This window comes from Scyliorhinus torazame, chromosome 15 (assembly GCF_047496885.1).
Source record: "Scyliorhinus torazame isolate Kashiwa2021f chromosome 15, sScyTor2.1, whole genome shotgun sequence".
Taxonomy (NCBI): Eukaryota; Metazoa; Chordata; class Chondrichthyes; order Carcharhiniformes; family Scyliorhinidae; genus Scyliorhinus; species Scyliorhinus torazame.
This window is the reverse complement of record NC_092721.1, coordinates 34,792,487-34,813,085: the sequence shown is the minus strand read 5'-3', so window position 1 is coordinate 34,813,085 and position 20,599 is coordinate 34,792,487. Positions and strand designations below refer to the sequence as shown.

Genomic DNA, 20,599 nt, shown 5'->3' with positions numbered 1-20,599 from the left:
CTCGTGTACTCAGCATTTACCGAAGGAACGAACTCAGATGCTGTGAATCCCTCAAGTCTGCGGTCAGAAGGGGGCGGTGTTGAATTAAGTTTGAGAATCCTGTTCCTCGGTCGCTCTCACTTCGATCCGTTCTGCTGTGTGAACCAGACCACAGAGAAGTGGCCAGATCCACAATTTCACGGACGTCCGCCTCAGAGATGCTAACATGCATCAGGGAGTGAGACAGAGACACTAGCCCCCCGCTGCAGTACTTGGCTGCAGATTTAACATGCTGAATTGGACTGCCCAATATTGTTCGCGGGTTGATATACATTTGACAAAGCAATTTTTTTTAAAAATGGTACCCGAGAGACCGTGTTACATTTGTCAGAAGAATATAGAGCGGGTGCGTAGGACCTTGGTTTGCAATCAGGCATTCAGACCATTGTACTATTTGGGGGGTTAAGACTTCTTGCAATGAGAATCACATCAATGGGATGGTCTGATTCCTCTGGAGAAGGGATGGATCGGTACTGTAACATGCAAAGGAGATCTTTGCTGCTTCCCAGTCTCTTTGGGAGGTCGGTCCGTCCGTTTAATGTCATCAATATAAATTAGCAATGATGAATGTTCTAGCAACTGTGCTCTACGATGGAGATGTGATAGATTGTGGCGTTATTTTATTGGTAAAACGTGTTAATATACTTTGATCTCACTTTGTTCTGTAAGAATCAACGAGGACGGAAGTGTTTGAAATCCAATGATTTGGAGTGTAAACAGAGTGTGTCCCTTTAGCACTGTGCAAAATCTTGTGCTGTTAGCTGCAGGATCGAGGGTTCTTGCTGTTTTTACTTTATTCACGATTAGATCACCGTTCTCTCTGCCAAACCCGAGGAACAGAAAGCAATGCAGTCGCTTGCCTGCATGACGAGGGCAGTAATGGTGCAGGAAGTCGCAGGTTTAAACGCATATTATTCCCAGATCCCCATCTCCGGTTTCCTCCCACAGTCCAAAGAAGTGCAGGTGGATTTGGCCATGATAAATTGCCTTTAGTGGCCAAAAAGGTTACTGTGTTCCGGGGAAAGGGTGGAAGTGACGGCTTAAGTGGGTCGGTGCAGACTCGATGGGCCGAATGGTCTCCTTCTGCACTGTATGTTCTATGTTATGTTCAACTTTTTAACCGACTTCATTACAATGGGGCTTGAATGCATTGGACAGTTTCGGATCGGTACAGTCGCAATTCTATTCCTCTCCCCCCCCCCCCCCCCCCGCCCCCCATCACTCTTCCCTTTGCTGTCGGTGTGAGAAAGCGAATGGAACCGATCGGAAGATTACCCCTCTAATAAGGACTGCAGGATTTTGCACATCGCGAACAGGAGCGAGTTGGCTGCATCGCTTCGCCCAGAGCTGGGTGCAATGTGAAATGTAGAGTTGTTGCAGTCACAAATGAAGCAAACATATTTTTTAAATATCCCACTAAGGAGCAGATGAGCGCACCGACGTGATGTTCCGGACGATCTCGGTGCTACTTTGCGATGCTGGGGAAGTGTGTGTGTGGGGAGGGGGGAATGATGCAAATGGCTGGGGTGGAGCTGGCAAACTGACTGACGAGAGTAAGATTAAAGCGATCTAAAAAAAAAAGAGAGGGAGGCGGGGGCAGGACTTTCGAGCTGATTCACAAGTCAAGAAGTCTCCAAGTGAGAGAAGCCTTTGGCAATCTGATTACTAAGAGAACGCCAGGGAAGATTAGCTTGCAGCTTGCAGTGCGGATTTGGACTGGTTTATTTTATGTTCTCTCTCTCTCTCTCTGCCTTTATTATACAAGGCACACACACACAAAAAACAAGTCTTTATTATAACCCAAACACAACAGCAGCTGAGGAAACTGCAGAAGGAGCAAGTTGAGTCTGTTCTCCTGGAGTGTGAACGCAGCTCCCCAGCATCAAAGAGGAATCATCCTTGACTGGGATTCGGTGCAAAAACAAGAAACTGCAAGTTTGTTTGGCTCTCTCTCACGGCGTCAGGGCATCTCCGGACCTGTTGGAAAACTGACAGTCGATGTCTAAAATGAGTCGATCTCGTTCTCTGAAAGGAAAAGCCAAGTGATAGGCACCTCACTGATAATTATCTGTTTTTTTCAATCGATACACCGGACAGTTGGGACCCTGGTCAAACTGCAGCTCCGGGTAAGTGAGTCTTAACGCTACACCTTACCGCCACCGCCCCACACACACACACCACTGGGAAATGCACTTTGATCCACCGCTTGCAATTTTAAGAAATATGTGACTCTATCTGGTCTTGTTGGACCGAACCAGGCTCAGTCTGTGTTCCTGGGTCAGTCCAGCTGCCCTGCAGGTAAGTGACCCAACATCACAGCTGCTCCTGAACCGACCCTGTATCTGTTTCTGCAAAGTTCAACAAACATCGATTTATAGAGAGGGGGTGGGGGAGGCAACATATGCCTTTGTGACTGAACAAAAACAAAAGTGTTCAATAAATGCAAACAGCCGAGATGTAAACAGCCACTGATCCCGAATTGGTTTAAGCTGCTTGCTCGATGACGATGAGCTGGTGGGGTTTGTTTTGGATAGGGTTTTTTCAGTTCATATTGACGCGTTTTCTGCGTTTTTTCCGTGGACAGATTTGGGAATTCCTAGCCCATTCGGGACAGTCAGCCGGAGCCTGCTACAGAGAAGATCTACTTCTGTAACTTTAAAAGAGAATAATTGGAGTGCCTCTTTGAAAGTGACAAAGAATGGCAGTGCAATGGTGGCAAACAGTCAGATTCACATAGCACCGTGTATTTAAACTTCCTTTTATGTTTCAATTGTCTGTTTGTTGTATCTGCCATAGTTGCGCTGCTGGGAAAGTGCCACTGTTGTGTTGGGAGCGGGGTATTGTCACCTTCATAAGTTTTCGAGGACAGGGCAGGTGTGGAGGGGAACACACTCATCCCCCCCCCCCCCCCCCCCCCATTGCTCTCCAGTCGAGGAAAGTTGTTCTTCGCGGATGATATTGAGCCGCCTTTCCGTGGATCTGAAGCGAATGGCCGCCAGTTCCACTTGGGGTCGGGAATGAAGCCTCGGCAGGTTCTTGCTGAGCGTGGCTGTGTCCTTGGTTTGGGGAGCTGGTGCAGGTTGCTCTGTCGAGCACTTCGTATTCACGCTGACCTACATTGGCAGTACAATCCTGTTCTGTGCAATGGGTCAGAGCGAGCGAGCGAGTTAGCAGTTAACCAGACTGTTGTCGAACAGCTTGCGACAACCGTGCAGTCTAACGTCAGGAGCACAGGTCACTGTTGGTAACAGCTTGCATCGATTAGGACGGTTGTGCTTGGGGCTTGCGACGCCTATTGAGAGCCCCTTCAGTGTTGACGCGACCAAGCAAACATTTCTATTGCGCCCAAAGCACCTTGTAATCCCAGATTTCACGCAACAAAAAGACCCTTTCTTCAATTGTTTTAGCCTTCAGAGTAGCCCAGCAAGAGGAGTGGTGAGTTTATTTTAGGGTCCGAATTGGGAAAATAGATCAGATAGACAAATAATAACTTTTTTTTAAAAACTGACTGAACGAGAGATAGGACCAACCGTAGGAACACAAGTAAAATGTCTTTAAAAAAAAAGTTTGATCAGGGTTTTGATTTAGGATTATATTGCCATACTTTAGTATTGTCAAAGGGTTGTGAATGTTCACCAGCACACAGCCGAGGGCCACCAGATTTCTCTGTTTTAAAGCCAATGAGCTAGGTTTAAACTGTTGCAAGTAGGAAAAACAAGAGTCACATTGCACAGAGCAAACTCCTTCAAACAGCAATGTGGCCATGGCAGGATTATCTGTTTGAGTGATGTTGATTGAAAGATAAACACTGGCCAGGGAACAACAGCCTTGATGTTCTTTGCAAAAGCGCCATGGGATCTGCTGCAGAGACAGGCAGGACATCTCCTCCTAAAGGCAAGTACCTGCCCGACAGCATTGCACTGGAGTGTCAGCCTTCAGTGTTATGCTCAAGAAATGAAGTAGAATTTGCCCCACACTCTTCTGTGTTAAAAGATGAATGTGAGGCGAGCCTGGGACCGGTAAAACATAAAACAGAAAATGCTGGAAGAACTCAGCAGGTCTGGCAGCATTTGTGGAAAGGGAAACAGCGTCAATGTTCTGTATGACTTTCATCAGAGCACACTAACACCTGATATCTGAGTCAGTCCCCCGTCTGGCCCTCAGGGCAATACAACAGATATGAAACTTTCTCCAGAAGCTATGTCACGCAAGTCTCAGATGTAATGTTGTTCCAGGCTGATTTAAGCAGTCCTTAGGATCGCCTCAGCACTTTGCAAGCTCATTCATTAAATTAAGTTGTGATGTGGAGATGCCGGTGTTGGACTGGGGTGAGCACAGTAAGAAGTCTTACAACACCAGGTTAAAGTCCAACAAGTTTGTTTCGATGTCACTAGCTTTCGGAGCGCTGCTCCTTCCTCACCTGAGGAAGCTAGTGACATTAAATTAAGTGGCATTGTCCCGTGTGATGTTAACATTATGATTTGTGTGGGAGTCCTTTGAACACCACTTTAACAAAGGCATTCATTTAAGTTGATTATTTTATGGCATCTTAATTAGAATAATTGACAACATAAGTGTATATCAACACATGCAGATTTATATGTAGTATTGTCCAGTTTCACTCCAAATCTTTTAAACATTAAAGTGAACACTCCTGTCCACTCCTAACATTCTTTACATAGTAAGAAGTCTTACAACACCAGGTTAAAGTCCAACAGGGTTTGTTTCAAACACTAGCTTTTGGAGCACTGCTCCTTCCTCAGGTTCATAATTGTATGTTAGACAATTGGTCAAAAATCTGGATCTCCACTGTTACTGGTATGAGACTGATATCTGCAGTATAATTGCAAGACTATTTTCACATTTCAGCGTGGATGTGTCTGCCTTTAAGTCTTGCATCAAACTCGCAGCCATCATATTTCAGACCAATGCATAAATGTAGACTTGATGGTCTATTTCTGTGCTCTGATATTCTATGATTGGACAAGAGTAAAAATGCACATTGTGGAAAATCATATCCAGAATTTCAAACAAGTCATATTTCTGAATATGATTGTCACTTTAAATGGCCAATTGACCAAGCAAGATACACTTTTTGAAAATTTCCCTTATGTTGAATGGTTTGCAATTTTTACAATTTAATATTTGTGAACTGATACGATTGTGTGCCATCTGCAAGATTCTGCAATTTCCCTCTGTGCTGTATTGCAAACCTACACATTTACATGAGTCACCACAAAATTGTTAAAACACTAATTTCAGAAGCAGGTATGAATAGTGCATGCCTAACTGTGCCGGTAGCGGGTGTAATGCCAGCTTTTAGGACTTAAAGCCATTAGAAATTAACTTGTGCCATGACCTCTCTACTATTCTCAAATATGGCACAAGTATTTGTGAAGAAATATGGCATATAATTGTGACTGCAAGATATTCTCCCCTCTTGTACTAATTCTGTTATCGGTCAGCTGAATCCTAGCCATATATATGATAATGCTTCTGGTTTGTAGCCCTGAAGCATGTCATGCTCTGTTTACTGAAAGGCTTCCATCTAAACTCATAGATATCAGACAATTAATACAGTACAGTAGGAGGCCATTCGGCCCATCAAGTCTGTAAGCACACTCTGAAAGAGCACTCTACCCAGATCCACACCCCAACCAATCATGCCCTATCCCCGTAACCTAACCTGCACATCAAGGGACAATTTAGCATGGCCAATCCACCTAACCTGCTCATCTTTGAACTATGAGAGGAAACCGGAGCACTGGAGGAAATGCACATAGACACGGGGAGAACGTGCAAACTCCACACAGTCACCCGGGGCCGGAATTGAACCTGGGTCTCTGGCACTGTGAGGCAGCAGTGCTAACCACTGTGTCACCATGCCACCCCATATAGTGAAATCCTGCGTCCATCATTACTTACAGTTGTTACATTCTCCATACAGAGCCAAATTTATTCCTGAGCATGGTGGCTTTTTCTAGCTGTTTCTATGTATTCACCTGCAAATATCTTTATTGAAATATTACCTATGCTACCAGTTCCCTTCTGGTGATATTCACAGGGCTTCCTGCCACTCATTGCTTTGCTAAACTGTGCAACATTCACAAACTGTGCTAAGAATGGAAAAGGGGAGAGCATGGGAGGGAAGAAATCACAGACAGAAAAATATCAAGATCATTTGGGAAGCATGCAGACAGAAAGAAAAATAGAAAATGCTATCAAACATATGAATTGAGACTGACATGATTGTATATTTAATATTGAAATATAACATGCAATAGACAATAAAGCTTAGAAAATAGAACTGGATGCCAAGTTGTCTTAAAGATTGGCAATATAAAATGGGAGAGAGAGAGAGAGAGAGATTGGGTTGATGTTTTGGATGACATCCCATAGAGGTCACGTTCACACATGTGCCACTTCATATTAATAAAACTGACTTTGATACTCAGGCCAAGTACAACATTATGAGTTTCTGGCTGAGAGCATTAGAAGCCAAGAATGAGAAAAGAAGATCAATGGTTTCGACGTCAGTGGCTGAAATATAATACTGCCAAATGAAATTTATTAAAAATATATTCATTCAGGAGATGTGAGCATCGCTGGCTATCCAGCATTTATCGCCCATCACTAATTGCCCTTGAGCAGGTGGTGGGAGCTGCTTTCTTGAGCTGCTGCAGTCCATCATAGAATTTACAGTGCAGAAGGAGGCCATTCGGCCCATCGAGTCCGCACCGGCTCCTGGAGAGAGCACCCTACCCAAGGTCAACACCTCCACCCTATCCCCACAACCCAGCAACCCCACCCAACACTAAGGGCAATTTTGGACACTAAGGGCGATTTATCATGGCCAATCCACCTAACCTGCACATCTATGGACTGTGGGAGGAAACCGGAGCACCCGGAGGAAACCCACGCACACACGGGGAGGACGTGCAGACTCCGCACAGACAGTGACCCAAGCCGGAATCGAACCTGCGACCCTGGAGCTGTGAAGCAATTGTGCTAACCACAATGCTACCGTGCTGTGTAGGAACATGTGGTTCATGTGGTGTAGGAACACCCACAGTGCTGTTAGGGAGGGAGTTCCAGATTTGTGACATAATGACAGGTGAAGGAACGGTGATATATTTACAAATCAGGATGTGGGTGACTTGAAGGAAAACTTTTAGATGATAGTGTTCTCATGCATCAGCTGCCCTTACCCTTTTAGGTTGTAGAGGTCTTAGGTTTGGAACTTGCAATCAAAGGAAATATGACGTATTTTAACACGATAATATGTGATACACGAATGGAATAGAATTGACCAGGGAAGACTGAGAAAGAGGACTTGGGATATTAATGTACCATCATAGTCCATGTCTGGGAAGACGATTTTCAAAAGATCTCACATTTGCTGCAATGCACATTACCTCAACTGCGGAATACAATTCTACAAAGATTATTTTGTGTCTGTACAATGCACCAATCAGAAGATGTATAATTTTCAGAGACTTGGGGCAGGACTCACCGTTCCCCGATGCCGATTTCGTAATCGGTGATCGGGCGGCGAATCCCTGTTGATGCTGAAATCGGGGGCGGCGCCTGTTTGACGCAGGTTTTGCATCCTCCGCCCCCTCTGAAATGGCATCATCGTGTCGCATGCCACATGCCATTGGGATGGCTTTAATGCGTCACCTGAAGGCCCTCCCCTGATGCTCCGCCCTCGATAGGCCGAGTTTCCGACCGTGCAATTGACGTGTGGTCTCAGCGGTCAGGAACCTGGCATGGCGTCTGCGGCCTGTGCCCAATGCCGCCACAGTCGGGCAGGAGCCGTACTGCTGGCCGGGGTGTGTGGGGGGGCTTCCGTAAGGGCTTGGGGGGCTGGTAGGGGGGTGGCCAGGGGGGGCACTATCTGGCAGGTCGGGGTCACACACGGTCGGCACCATGTTTTATGGCGCAACCGCTGCAGGCTGTCGCTGTGCACATGCGTGGCCACGGACCCAGCCATTCTCCATCCGTATTTTTCGTGGGAGCTGAGAGTTTTATGTGGCACGGCTGCTAGCTCCTCACCAGTCGCAGGATCAATGAGGGGGCAGCGCCGGTTTCTTTGACGTAAAACGCCACAGATGCTCGGCACTTAGGCTCAAAAACGGTGAATGCAGCCCTTGGTTTCCATTATCATTACAATTCTGATCAATGGATGCAAGAGTCTGTAACATCATTAGAAACCAACATCGGCTGCATTCAATAAATTATGCCTGGCATGCATCACCAGTTGAATGTCAGGTCAGCAAATTGAAAATTTGGTCCATTGAATCGGATTTGGATTTCACACACCAAACACATAATGCTCTCAGTTCCCCGTCCATTAAAATGAATGTCCTGTACATCCAGTTCTTCGACTGCCGCTATGCAATGGCATGCATAAGCCCTTAAAAGGTGCAGAGAAAAGCAACAGTGATCATTCTGGGTGGTTGAGGATGAGTTATGAGAAAACACAATCTCTACAATTGAAAGAGAAGACAATTAAATGCATCAGATATTTTACAATTTTGATAAGTTGGGCCCAGCTTATCACTTCAAAATAAACTCCTTCACTTTTTGCACTATTTCTCATTGTCTGAGAGTTGCTCATCATGTTTCCATGATGCCCTGATATCACAAAGAGGCAATGAGAAGAGGCAGGCCTCAAGGATTACTTCAGGTGGTACAGAGACTAAATCAGCACCATTAGCGTTATTAAGCACATGCTCTAACCAACTGAGTTACCAGCCTCCTCAAAGTAAAACGGTTGGAACAAAAGCTGTACATGAAATAAATTTGAAAGAATAGAGTTGCTGCACTATGTAGAAAGGAAACACCCTTGAGTGTTCTTGGCTCGAAGATTTGAGACCTAATTTCAGAACATTCTACCACTGGAGCTGAGATTTTATATTAATAGGGACATGTAAAGTTTTGGGCACACGATTTGTTTAGACAGTAAGATTGTACATATTGCAGGCTCCATTCGAGATTCAAGAAGGAGCAGATACTTTACACAGAGACAGCGGGAATATTAGAGAACTCGATGACACCTTGACAACCTTTGCAGCATTGATCTTGATTCCAAAGAATACCAAAATAATAACATAAATGATTTATGAAAATAAATACCCCAACATATAGGTGTTGGGAACAGGGTTAAAAACAAAACGTAACAGTCGGAGTCAGAAGGTTCCATAGCTGAGAGAGCAAAGCTTAAGAAACTTGCAAATATCTGGTGCCCAAGCCTGGAACACAGGGAGCAACAATACAAGTGCTGGTTCTTTCTAACACTAGTTAATGAACTGGATTCTCCGAGCCTCCGCGCCAACATCGCGTTCAGCACGGGGGCAAAGAATCACCGTTTACCCGGAAATTGGGGCCGGGGTCGCTTGCGCGCGAACTATGCTGGGGGCTGCCACTGACAGAGGCCTCCCCCCAGCACGATGCTCCACGCAAAACTGGCCGACTTCCCGACGGCATGGTTCTAACCACATATCATCCGTCGGGAACCTTGGGTGGTGGCCGCGGATTCAGTCTGCGGCCGCCCTGGTGGGGGGCGGGGGGGATCGATCACCGGGGGGGGGGGGGGGGGGTGCCTCATGGACGGCCAGGGGGGTAGGGGGCGATCATATGGCACAGACCGGCAGGCACGTGCGATCTCGGGGGGGGGGGGCTACAATTTTGATGACGGTCCGCGGTGTAAGTCTGCCATGTCACATGGTGCGGCCACCACAGGCCGCCGCCGTACGCATGCGCGGACTCCCGACTGGAGGTGCAGAGCTCCGTAGCTGCAGCCAGAGCTGTGAGAAGGCCCTGCCAGCCCCTGCAAGGTAGGAGAATCGCTCAGGACTTTCTTAAACAAAATCTGGGGTGAAACACCAGCATTTTTACGCTGGTGTGGGGACATAGCCCCATTTTTGGAGAATCTAGCTCAATATATTTCATTTTCTCAGGCTCCAAGTTGCCATACTAAGGCATTTTATTGGCAAATTGCACCAATGAGCTCCCTTATATATTTTCTCTCCGTTTGATATTTTATATTTAAGATGCAAACCTTCCTGGCCATCTACGTCCACTATTCCCCCCCCCCCCCCCCCCCCCCAGTCCTGGCTGAAGCCCTCGGCCAGCGTAACAATTTTCAGCAAAATAAGGCGATGTTGGACACTTTCCATACTCTCCCTCAGCAGCCACAGAGCCTGTTTCACGATTTTTGAATGCACAAGTGAACCTCGCCATCGGGAATTCGCCCCAGTGGAGGCGGAGCATTGCGGGTGTCCTGGAGAATACCGGATCACGCCTGCCAAAGGTGTTTACTGTACGTGCAGAGTGCATTGACGCCGCTGTCAAGGCAGCGGAGAATTGCGATTTGACGAGAAACCAGCGCCCAGCACGATTTCGGCGTCAAAACCAATTCTCCGTCCAATCGCGGTTCCTGATTCTGGCGTCGGCCAACAGAGAATCCCTCCCAGGAACATCTTCACCCTTTTTCATGCTGGTTTCTGAGATAAGTCGGCAGATGTCACAGAGCCCTTGTATTTCCCACTTTTTTCACTATTGGTGACAAGAAATCTGTTTAAGAAAAGAGAAATTAATAGAAAAAGAAGGAACATTTCTTTTATAAAGCTGTCTCACTATCACAATAAAATACACAAATTCATACAAATTTAATAGCACCTCAAGGCATTTTCTCCTTCAACAGCACCTGACAAACCTTTGACCTCTGCCACCTGGAAGGTCAAAGGCTACAGATGCATAGGAACGCCACTACCTGCAATTCCCCTCCAAGCCACATACCATTCTGACTTGGAAATATATTGCCGTTCCTTCACTGTCGCTGGGTCAAAACTCTGGAACTCCCTCCTCAACAGCTCATGGACTGCAGCTATTCAGGAAGGCAGCTCATCACCACCTTCTTGAAGATAACGAGGGATCGGCAATAAATGCTGGGCGAACCAGCAACGCCTAAATCCCGTGAAAGAATAAAAATAAACCTAGTCACATTCAATGGACTGTGTAATATATAAGAATATTTTGTTTTAGGATCCCTGTTCATGTGTACATGGATTAGTAAAACTGAGACATATGAATTTATGTTTTTAAAGACTTGATGTAAATGTAGGCTGTTCTGTTTGGTTATAACCAATGGATGACAGAAGTTAATAGTTAATAACATATGATTAGTCACTGACCTGGGGCAGCTAGTTTCCAGAGATATGCTACAAAGTGGAACACTTAATTTGAAACTCCCAGGATAGAGTTGTACTGGCACTTTCACAGCATCAAGTAGCAGTATATTTTGGTTGTCGTGGGTCCACAGTAACACACAAATGTATTAAACGAAGGAATATGTCGATTGGTTTAACCAGGTCGGTCAAGGCAGCCTTGAGGAGGAGTTTATAGAATGTATCCGCGATAGTTTCCTAGAACAGTATGTAATGGAACCTACGAGGGAACAAGCAGTCCTAGATCTGGGGCGTCATTCTCCGACCCACCAGCGGGTCGGAGAATGGCCGTTGGCCGCCGTGAATCCCGCCCCCGCCGGTTGCCGAAGTCACCGGTACCGGATATTCGGCGGGGGCGGGAATCGGGCCGCGCCGGTTGGCGGGCCCCCCCGCTGGATTCTCCGGCCCGGATGGGCCGAAGTCCCGCCGAGAAATTGCCTGTCCCGCCGGCGTAAATTAGAGTACCTATTTACCGGCAGGACAAGGCGGCGTGGGCGGGCTCCGGGGTCCTGGGGGGGGGCGCGGGGCGATCTGGCCCCGGGGGGTGCCCCCACGGTGGCCTGGCCCGCGATCGGGGCCCACCGATCCGCGGGCGGGCTTGTGCCATAGGGGCACTCTTTCCCTTCCGCTTCCACCACGGTCTCCACCATGGCGGAGGTGGAAGAGACTCTCCCCACTGCGCATGCGCGGGATACTGTCAGCAGCCACTGACGCTCCCGTGTATGCGCCGCCCCGACATGTAATTTCCGTGCCAGCTGGCGGGGCAACAAACGCTGATTCCGCCAGCTGGCGGGGCGGAAATCCCTCCGGCGTCGGCCTAGCCCCTCAATGTTGGGGCTCGGCCCCAAAAGATGCGGAGCATTCCGAACCTTTGGGGCGGCGCGATGCCCGTCTGATTGGCACCGTTTTGGGCGCCAGTCGGCGGACATCGCGCCGTTTGGGGAGAATTTTGCCCCTGTTCCTGTGTAATGAGACAGGATTGATTCAGGATCTCATAGTTAGAGATCCACTCGGAAGGAGCGATCACAATATGGTGGAATTTAAAATACAGATGGAGGGTGGGAAGGTAAAACCAAGCACTAGTGTTTTGTGCTTAAACAAAGGAGATTACAATGGGATGAGAGAAGAACTAGCTAAGGTAGACTGGGAGCAAAGACTTTCTGGTGAAACAGTTGAGGAACAGTGGAGAACCTTCCAAGCGATTTTTCACAGTGCTCAGCAATGGTTTATACCAATAAAAAGGAAGGATGGCAGAAAGAGGGAAAATCGACCGTGGATATGTAAGGAAATAAGGGAGAGTATCAAATTGAAGGAAAAAGCATACAAAGTAGCAAAGATTAGTGGGAAACTAGAGGACTGGGAAATCTTTAGGGGGCAACAGAAAGCTACTAAAAAAGCTATAAAGAAGAGTAAGATAGATTATGAGAGTAAAGTTGCTCAGAATATAAAAACAGATAGTAAAAGTTTCTACAAATATATAAAACAAAAAAGAGTGGCTCAGGTAAATATTGCTCCTTTAGAGGATGAGAAGGGAGATGTAATAATGGGAGATGAGGAAATGGCTGAGGAACTGAACAGGTTTTTTGGGTCGGTCTTCACAGTGGAAGACACAAATAACATGCCAGTGACTGATGGAAATGAGGCTGTGACAGGTGAGGACCCTGAGAGGATTGTTATCACCAAGGAGGTAGTGATGGGCAGGCTAATGGGGCTAAAGGTAGACAAGTCTCCTGGCCCTGACGGAATACATCCCAGAGTGCTAAAAGAGATGGCTTAGGGAAATTGCAAATGCACTAGTGATAATTTACCAAAATTCACTAGACTCTGGGGTGGTAACGGCGGATTGGAAATTAGCAAACGTGACACCACTGTTTAAAAAAGGAGGTAGGCAGAAAGCGGGTAATTATAGGCCAGTGAGCTTAACTTCGGTAGTAGGGAAGATGCTGGAATCTGTCATCAAGGAAGAAATAGCGAGGCATCTGGATGGAAATTGTCCCATTAGGCAGACGCAGCATGGGTTCATAAAGGGCAGGTCGTGCCTAACTAATTTGTTGGATTTTTTTGAGGACATTAACAGTGCGGTAGATAACGGGGAGCCAATGGATGTGGTATATCTGGATTTCCAGAAAGCCTTTGACAAGGTGCCACACAAAAGGTTGCTGCATAAGATAAAGATGCATGGCATTAAGGGGAAAGTAGTAGCATGGATAGAGGATTAGTTAATTTATAGAAAGCAAAGAGTGGGGATTAATGGGTGTCTCTCTGGTTGGCAATCAGTAGCTAGTGGTGGCCCTCAGGGATCAGTGTTGGGCCCACAACTGTTCACAATTTACATAGATGATTTGGAGTTGGGGACCAAGGGCAATGTGTCCAAGTTTGCAGATGACACTAAGATAAGTGGTGAAGCAAAAAGTGCAGAGGATACTGGAAGTCTGCAGAGGGATTTGGATAGGCTAAGTGAATGGGCGTGGGTCTGGCAGATGGGATACAATGTTGACAAATGTGAGGTTATCCATTTTGGTAGGAATAACAGCAAAAGGGATTATTATTTAAATGATAAAATATTAAAACATGCTACTGTGCAGAGAAACCTGGGTGTGCTAGTGCATGAGTCGCAAAAAGTTGGTTTACAGGTGCAACAGGTGATTAAGAAGGCAAATGGGATGTTGTCCTTCATTGCTAGAGGGATGGAGTTTAAGACTAGGGAGGTTATGCTGCAATTGTATAAGGTGTTAGTGAGGCCACACCTGGAGTATTGTGTTCAGTTTTGGTCTCCTTACCTGAGAAAGGACGTACTGGCACTGGAGGGGGTGCAGAGGAGATTCACTAGTTTAATCCCAGAGCTGAAGGGGTTGGATTACGAGGAGAGGTTGAGCAGACTGGGACTGTACTCGTTGGAATTAAGAAGGATGAGGGGGGATCTTATAGAAACATATAAAATGATGAAGGGAATAGATAGGATAGATGAGGGCAGGTTGCTTCCACTGGCAGGTGAAAGCAGAACTAGGGGGCACAGCCTCAAAATAAGGGGAAGTTGATTATGGACTAAGTTTAGGAGGAACTTCTTCACCCAAAGGGTTGTGAACCTATGGAATTCCTTGCCCAGTGAAGCAGTAGAATTTCCTTCATTAAATGTTTTTAGGAGAAAGATAGATAGATTTTTGAAGAATAAAGGGATTAAGGGTTATGGTGTTCAGGCCGGAAAGTGGAGCTGAGTCCACAAAAGATCAGCCATGATCTCATTGAATGGTGGAGCAGGCTCGAGGGGCCAGGTGGCCTACTCCTGCTTCTAGTTCTTATGTTCTTATGAATATGCATCTTTTCAAAAGTAAGCCCAGATAACTTGGCTTGTGAAAAGCTAAGTTTTAAAAATGCACAGTCAGTTCATTGAACCTCATGTGAACTTCCAGAACATTGAATGGAATGTTTTTTAAGTTAGGACAACCCACAACTCTACCAGCATCAAACGTTATTATTGCCAGAAAATCTCCATTGCAACTGCATTTGGGTGCTGTTCAGAATCAGCATGTGTTTTAACAAAGATTTGCCAACTTTGCATAACAGCTGGCAGATCCTGCTCTCAAACTGCTGGCTACAATGGGTGGAAGCATAGCTGAGTTAAATTCTGTCCTCGCCCAGGATCCAACTATGCACGTTTTACAGCCGAGCCCAGTTGGATAATGATCAAGAGCAGAAACTGTCACCAATTACATAGCTTGGGAAAAGGTAACGCTAAGGTAAGTATGATCCCAATTAAGATTAGTTAACATGATGATGAGAAATGGGATCCACCACCTTTGGGTTTATATGATGCTATGTTTTGACGGGCAGCACAAGTAGCTAGCACTGTGGCTTCACAGCACCAGGGTCCCAGGTTCGATTCCCTGCTGGGTCACTGTCTGTGCGGACTCTGCACGTTCTCCCCGTGTCTGCGTGGGTTTCCTCTGGGTGCTCCGGTTTCCTCCCACAGTCCAAAGACTTGCAGGTTAGGTGGATTGGCCATGATAAATTGACCTTCGTGTCCAAAAAAAGGTGAGGAGGGGTTATTGGGTTATGGGGATAGGGTGGAAGTGAGGGCTTAAGTGGGTCAGTGCAGACTCGATGGGCCGAATGGCATCCTTCTGCAATGTATGTTCTATGTTCTATATGTCATTGTACTTGGTCACTGAGATCATGTGAAAGTGCTTTCTTCAATTCTAAGTGCTGTCCGATGAATAAATAACCGACATAGCAAATTAAAAATGGGAAAGCTTTCATGGTATTCTGACTGTTAAGGTCATACGTAACAGCAGCAATATAAAGGTGATCAATGTCAATCAGTGGCTTGGATTATGGGGTCATTGCCAAAGACACAGTAAAATGCATCTCAATAAACTGACATTTAACATGTTTTGAAGAGTCTAATACTTTGAAATAACCTTTTTCCAAATTTTAGCATGTGAATGCTTAATGTGTTTGTTTTGAATAGGCTAATGCCCCTAATAGAATAGCGAATAAATGAATTGTATGTCAAATTAGTCATCATGTTAATAACTTAACCAGCTAAAGAATTTTCACAATTTGGAACATATACTATATTTAATGGACATAATTTTCATATGGAAGAATGTTCGATCTGTGGACTGGTGGTTTAATAGCATAGTGATAGCCAATTGCTGCATTGAGATTAATCATCGAAAGATAACTAGAAATGATTTATTTTAATAAATAACTGTGCACACATTTGAATAAAATTATAAAGGTTGTAGCTTTTTGTTGTGTAAGATGGGAGAACGAAATGCAAGCTGTCAATAAAAATTATTTAGTGCGTAGTATTGCATTACAGGCTTTTCTCAAACCCAAGCTCCTCCCCTATTTCATGCCCTTCAAATATGTATAGACTCGTGTATATATTTCAAAAAATCATTATACATAACTATTTATTATCTGGGTAAAGTGTGTTCAGCTCCTGGATGATGAGGGTAATATAACAGTTTTAATGTAAAGGTTGCACCATTATGATAGGTATAAGTGGAATTATCACTGTGGAATATGTTATTCCATGTGATATTAGAGCAGTGAGTTCATGTTATTTAAGTGGGGAAACAATGAAGTTTCATACCCTCCGAAGAAGATATTCATTTCCTTTGAAACTTGGAAGAGTTGTTAATTCCATTCAGTTTCCTTCACCAAATATAATTACTTTGTTTGATAAATCTGACAAGCATGGGACTAATTGATGCACAATGCTGTTTGTGGTCTTCTTGTATTCAAATTAAACTATCCAAGAAAGTGACCTTTCTTTGTTAACGCTATTTGTTTGATGTACTACTCTGCAGAACAAATGTGCTGCAGATTGGTATAAATTCCAGATGGGCTTTGATGAATGTGAAAGACATAAATCTGGAATGATGCACCATCTGTACTTTATATATCAGTGAAAGAATGTCCAGGAATCTCTGTGAAGTGAACGGCAAAATATCTTCCAAATCTGACGCGCCTTTTTAATCCATGATGTCATGCTGATTGGTAACCGCTGCGTGTACTCCTCTTTTTGTTTTTATTGATGTTAATAGCCCATTCCAAAATAGAACAATGGTTTATGCTGATAGAATTAAAATTGTAGCCAATTTGGAGGAGGTTTGACTTGAACTATTGGGTATTAATACACTTCAGACAGTTGTGCAGGTGGTTTAGTGTCTCCAACTACCACAGAGTCACGCAGTCAAGAACACTTGTGTTTGCATCAACTTCACCTATGGCTGACAGTAAATGAAGCCATTCAATGAGATATTTGACATTTACTTTATTAACTGGTGACAAGGGAATACTTGATGTATGCTCTTAATTTAAGATACACCAGTAGCAATACATCACAGATGCAAAGTGAAAATCACTGATTAAATATAACAAGATTTTCTGCCGCTGTACAGTTTGTTTTGATAAAACCATTTCTAAAAAGTGAAGCTTTTTTTTTAGATGACATTTTTACCAATATAGAAGAGCTTAAAAAGCCTTGAACAGGTTTGGAAATGAAGTCACCAAAGGCTTTTAAAATTCCACAAGGTAGATAAAAAATGAAGTTTGCTTCCAAAAAAGAATCATAGATCATAGAATTTACAGTGCAGAAGGCGGCCATTTGGTCCATCGAGTCTACACCGGCCCTTGGAAGGAGCACCCTATTTAACCCCACACTTTAACCCTATCCCTGTAACCCAGTAACTCCACCTAACCTTTTTGGACACTAAGTGCAATTTATCATGGCCAACCCGTATAACCTGCACATCTTTGGACTGCGGGAGGAAACTGGAGCACCCGGAGGAAACCCACGGAGACACGTGGAGGACGTGCAGACAGTGCTCCAGCTGGGAATCGAACCTGGGACCCTGGAGCTGTGAAGTAACGGTGCTAACCACTGTGCTTCCATGCCTCCCAAATAGATGGGATTTTCCAGCCATTGCCGCCAGCAGGATCTTTAGGTACTGCGAAAGACCACCTCCTCCCCTTCCCGTGGTGGGATCCCCAGTGACAGGACGGGTGAGCAATACAAAACACCACAGACCTCGGCGGGACTGGAAGATCCTGACAGCAATGGAGGCAGCTCCCCATTGTCCGTCGGAAAATACGCCGCAGTGAGGGTGGAAACATGCAGCCAAAATGCCGTATAAATTGTCTAAACAGATTATGAGTATCGTCCATTTGTTGTTTTGCATAGTTGATCTGCATTTATCCAGGTCTGGAAAATCCAGAACTAAGGCGACAGCACTCAAAATGTCGACTGATCAGCTATAGGGAACCAAGGGATCAGAGCTTAAATTGGGCAGTGGTGGGTTAGAATGAACCTCTTCAATTGCACTGGCTTATTCACAGGACTTGGAGTGTGGCATTGAAGTTAAAGGGTCTGCAAGAACATACTGTCACTGGGCCAAAATTCTGGAACATCCTCCCTAACAGCACTATGGATGCAGTTACACCACAGGAACTACAGCGGTTCAAGAAGGTGACTCACTACCATATTCTCAAGGGCAACTAGGGATGGGCACTAAATGCTGACCCAGCCAGCGACAGATTCATCCCGTAAAATGAATCTTTTTTAAAAAATCAGGGTGCATGTCAACTAGATAAAGCAAATGCTGGTTGATAAACACTCTGATCACTTCACCACTAACAGTATTCATACCAATTTGCTACTAGACATTAACAATCACCCTGCACTTACTGTTGGATTCAACACTTTTGACTCAAAGGGCTACAATTTCCCAGTTGTAGGTTTGGAGGCAGTACTGTGAGCAATCTCACATTGGGGTGGCTCTCGAACCTGATCCCATCTCTAAGGGGTCTTGTAGGAGTTGGATCTGTTTAGTATCAGCTACACACCTGACTACAATAGTTAACTTATTAAGCCAGTTAAATGCCCACGTGGGATCATGTGGTGATGCTGATAGGATCTTTCCAATGGAAGATGAGTCCCATGGAGAGGCTGAATCCCAGCTTTTGCCTGGAGCTAGCCTCCCTGTAATAGGTCGGTGCGGGGGTGCATCAGAGCCAGCCCCTCCAGGCCTCAATGAGTGGGCCACAGGGAGGAAAACTGCTATTGTGGTCAATTCCAATCCTGAGAAGCGATTTCCTCACTGTGCAATATTTCTAGTGGCTCCAATATCCACAGTGACTTCTTCTTTTAAATTTGCTTTTCAAATCCATACTTCACATGTTGCTTCAAAGTCTCCAGCATATCTGATGTCAGTTTTGACTTTGTGCTGGTATTTTTTTCCTCTGAGTCAAAAGATCTATGGGTTTAAGGCGCACCCCAGATTTTGTGAGCATTATTTAGGCCAGCACTCTAGTGCAGTTCTGAAGGAACATTGCACAATCAGATGTGTTGCCTTTTGGATGGGAAACAAATTCCTTCCTGCTCTCTCAGACAGACACCAAAGATCTTGGCACTGTTCAAGGAAGAACTTGTGATTTTTCCTGGTAAACGAGACATTGGGTAGAATTTTCAGGCCATTCCCACTGGCAGGATGGTGATGGCAGAGGAGGATGCAAACAACAGGAGACCAATGCTCGAACCAATGGCAGGTTGCCTCTGCCACCAGAAAACACGCCACTAAGGACCATGGCGAGAGGGGTGAGTTGGGTAAGGGAGTGAGTTGGGATGAGGGGGCTGAGTTCAAGAGTTAAAGAGGAATGCCATTGAAGGGGGAGGGTGCCTCCAAAGAGCTTAGGGGGTCCTTGCCTCATACCAGTCCATGAAGCTAAAACTACTGGGCCTCCTGAGTTTTGTGGACCGACCTCTGCCTTGGAGAAAATACTGATGGGGGTAGGACGAGGGTCTGATGTGGACATTAAATTGCCACTTTAGGACTTCAATGGCCTAAGGGCAGGTAGGTCACTGATGCCTCACCCATCAACCTCCCTTAAAATTTGCGACATGTCAGGAGGGAAAAGGTAAGTGATGGGAAGGCCACCCTGGATTTTACATCCCGTAGCACCGCCAACCCCGACCTTCAAACCCACAGGTATGGGAGAGTAAAACCCAAGCCAAGATTTTTCAGAAACAAAAAGAGTTTATCATATCCAATGGGCCTTTGCTGCTTCTTTAGAGAACAGAAAAAGAAAAAAAAAGAAAAAATTGCTTATTGTCACAAGTCGGCTTCAATGAAGTTACTGTGAAAAGCCCCTAGTCGCCACATTCCGGCACCTGTTCGGGGGGGGGGGGGCAGCCGCACCTGCTCAGCCTTTCAGCAAATCGCTCATTAAAATAATATGCACCCTAATGTCCCTTCTCTTTATTCCATAACACTACAAAACATTTCCACCCGCGTTCCTGGTTAGTAGCTTGTGCTCCTTGCCAATTTGGCCAGCTGCCATTCGATGAGGCCGGACAAACCTTTGCACTTGAGAAAAAACATTATTCTTTATTTCTATTTTCCATATATTTGTCCAACGCCTCTCCACCAGCTTAGCCATACTTCAAAAAACAAATTGCTTTCGAAAATAAAACAATTAACGGAAAATCATCATTTAAAATCTCTTTCTGCAACTTCACATTTTTCTCAACATTAATCAGACAATGAAAGGAGACTGCTGTGACAAGTCATGAGTATTTTTGGATCCCATCTTGTCAAAATATTCCTTTATCACAATTTTTTTTATTGCAAGTGTATATTTATGTATCTGTTCACGATTAATTCTGTTACTGTTGACAGCTGTAACAATGTTAGGAGGAATAAAAACTTGCTGACGTACATCTACTACAGATTATAACTATGCAGTGGAACTTCGAAATTTCTAATTTGGAGTCAAATATATGGGCAGCACGGTAGCATTGTGGATAGCACAATTGCTTC

At 45.2% G+C, this 20,599-nt stretch overlaps 1 protein-coding gene across 1 annotated transcript in view; it reads left to right on the top strand.

Annotated features, from left to right (window-relative positions):
* Positions 1-1,264: 1,264 nt before the first annotated feature.
* The window catches only part of slitrk6 (SLIT and NTRK-like family, member 6), a 33,926-nt gene continuing 14,591 nt past the window's right edge, over positions 1,265-20,599 (top strand). The window contains exon 1 of the mRNA XM_072476218.1: positions 1,265-2,165. The gene's annotated coding sequence lies outside the window, so the exon portion shown is untranslated. The remainder of the gene's footprint in view (positions 2,166-20,599) is intronic.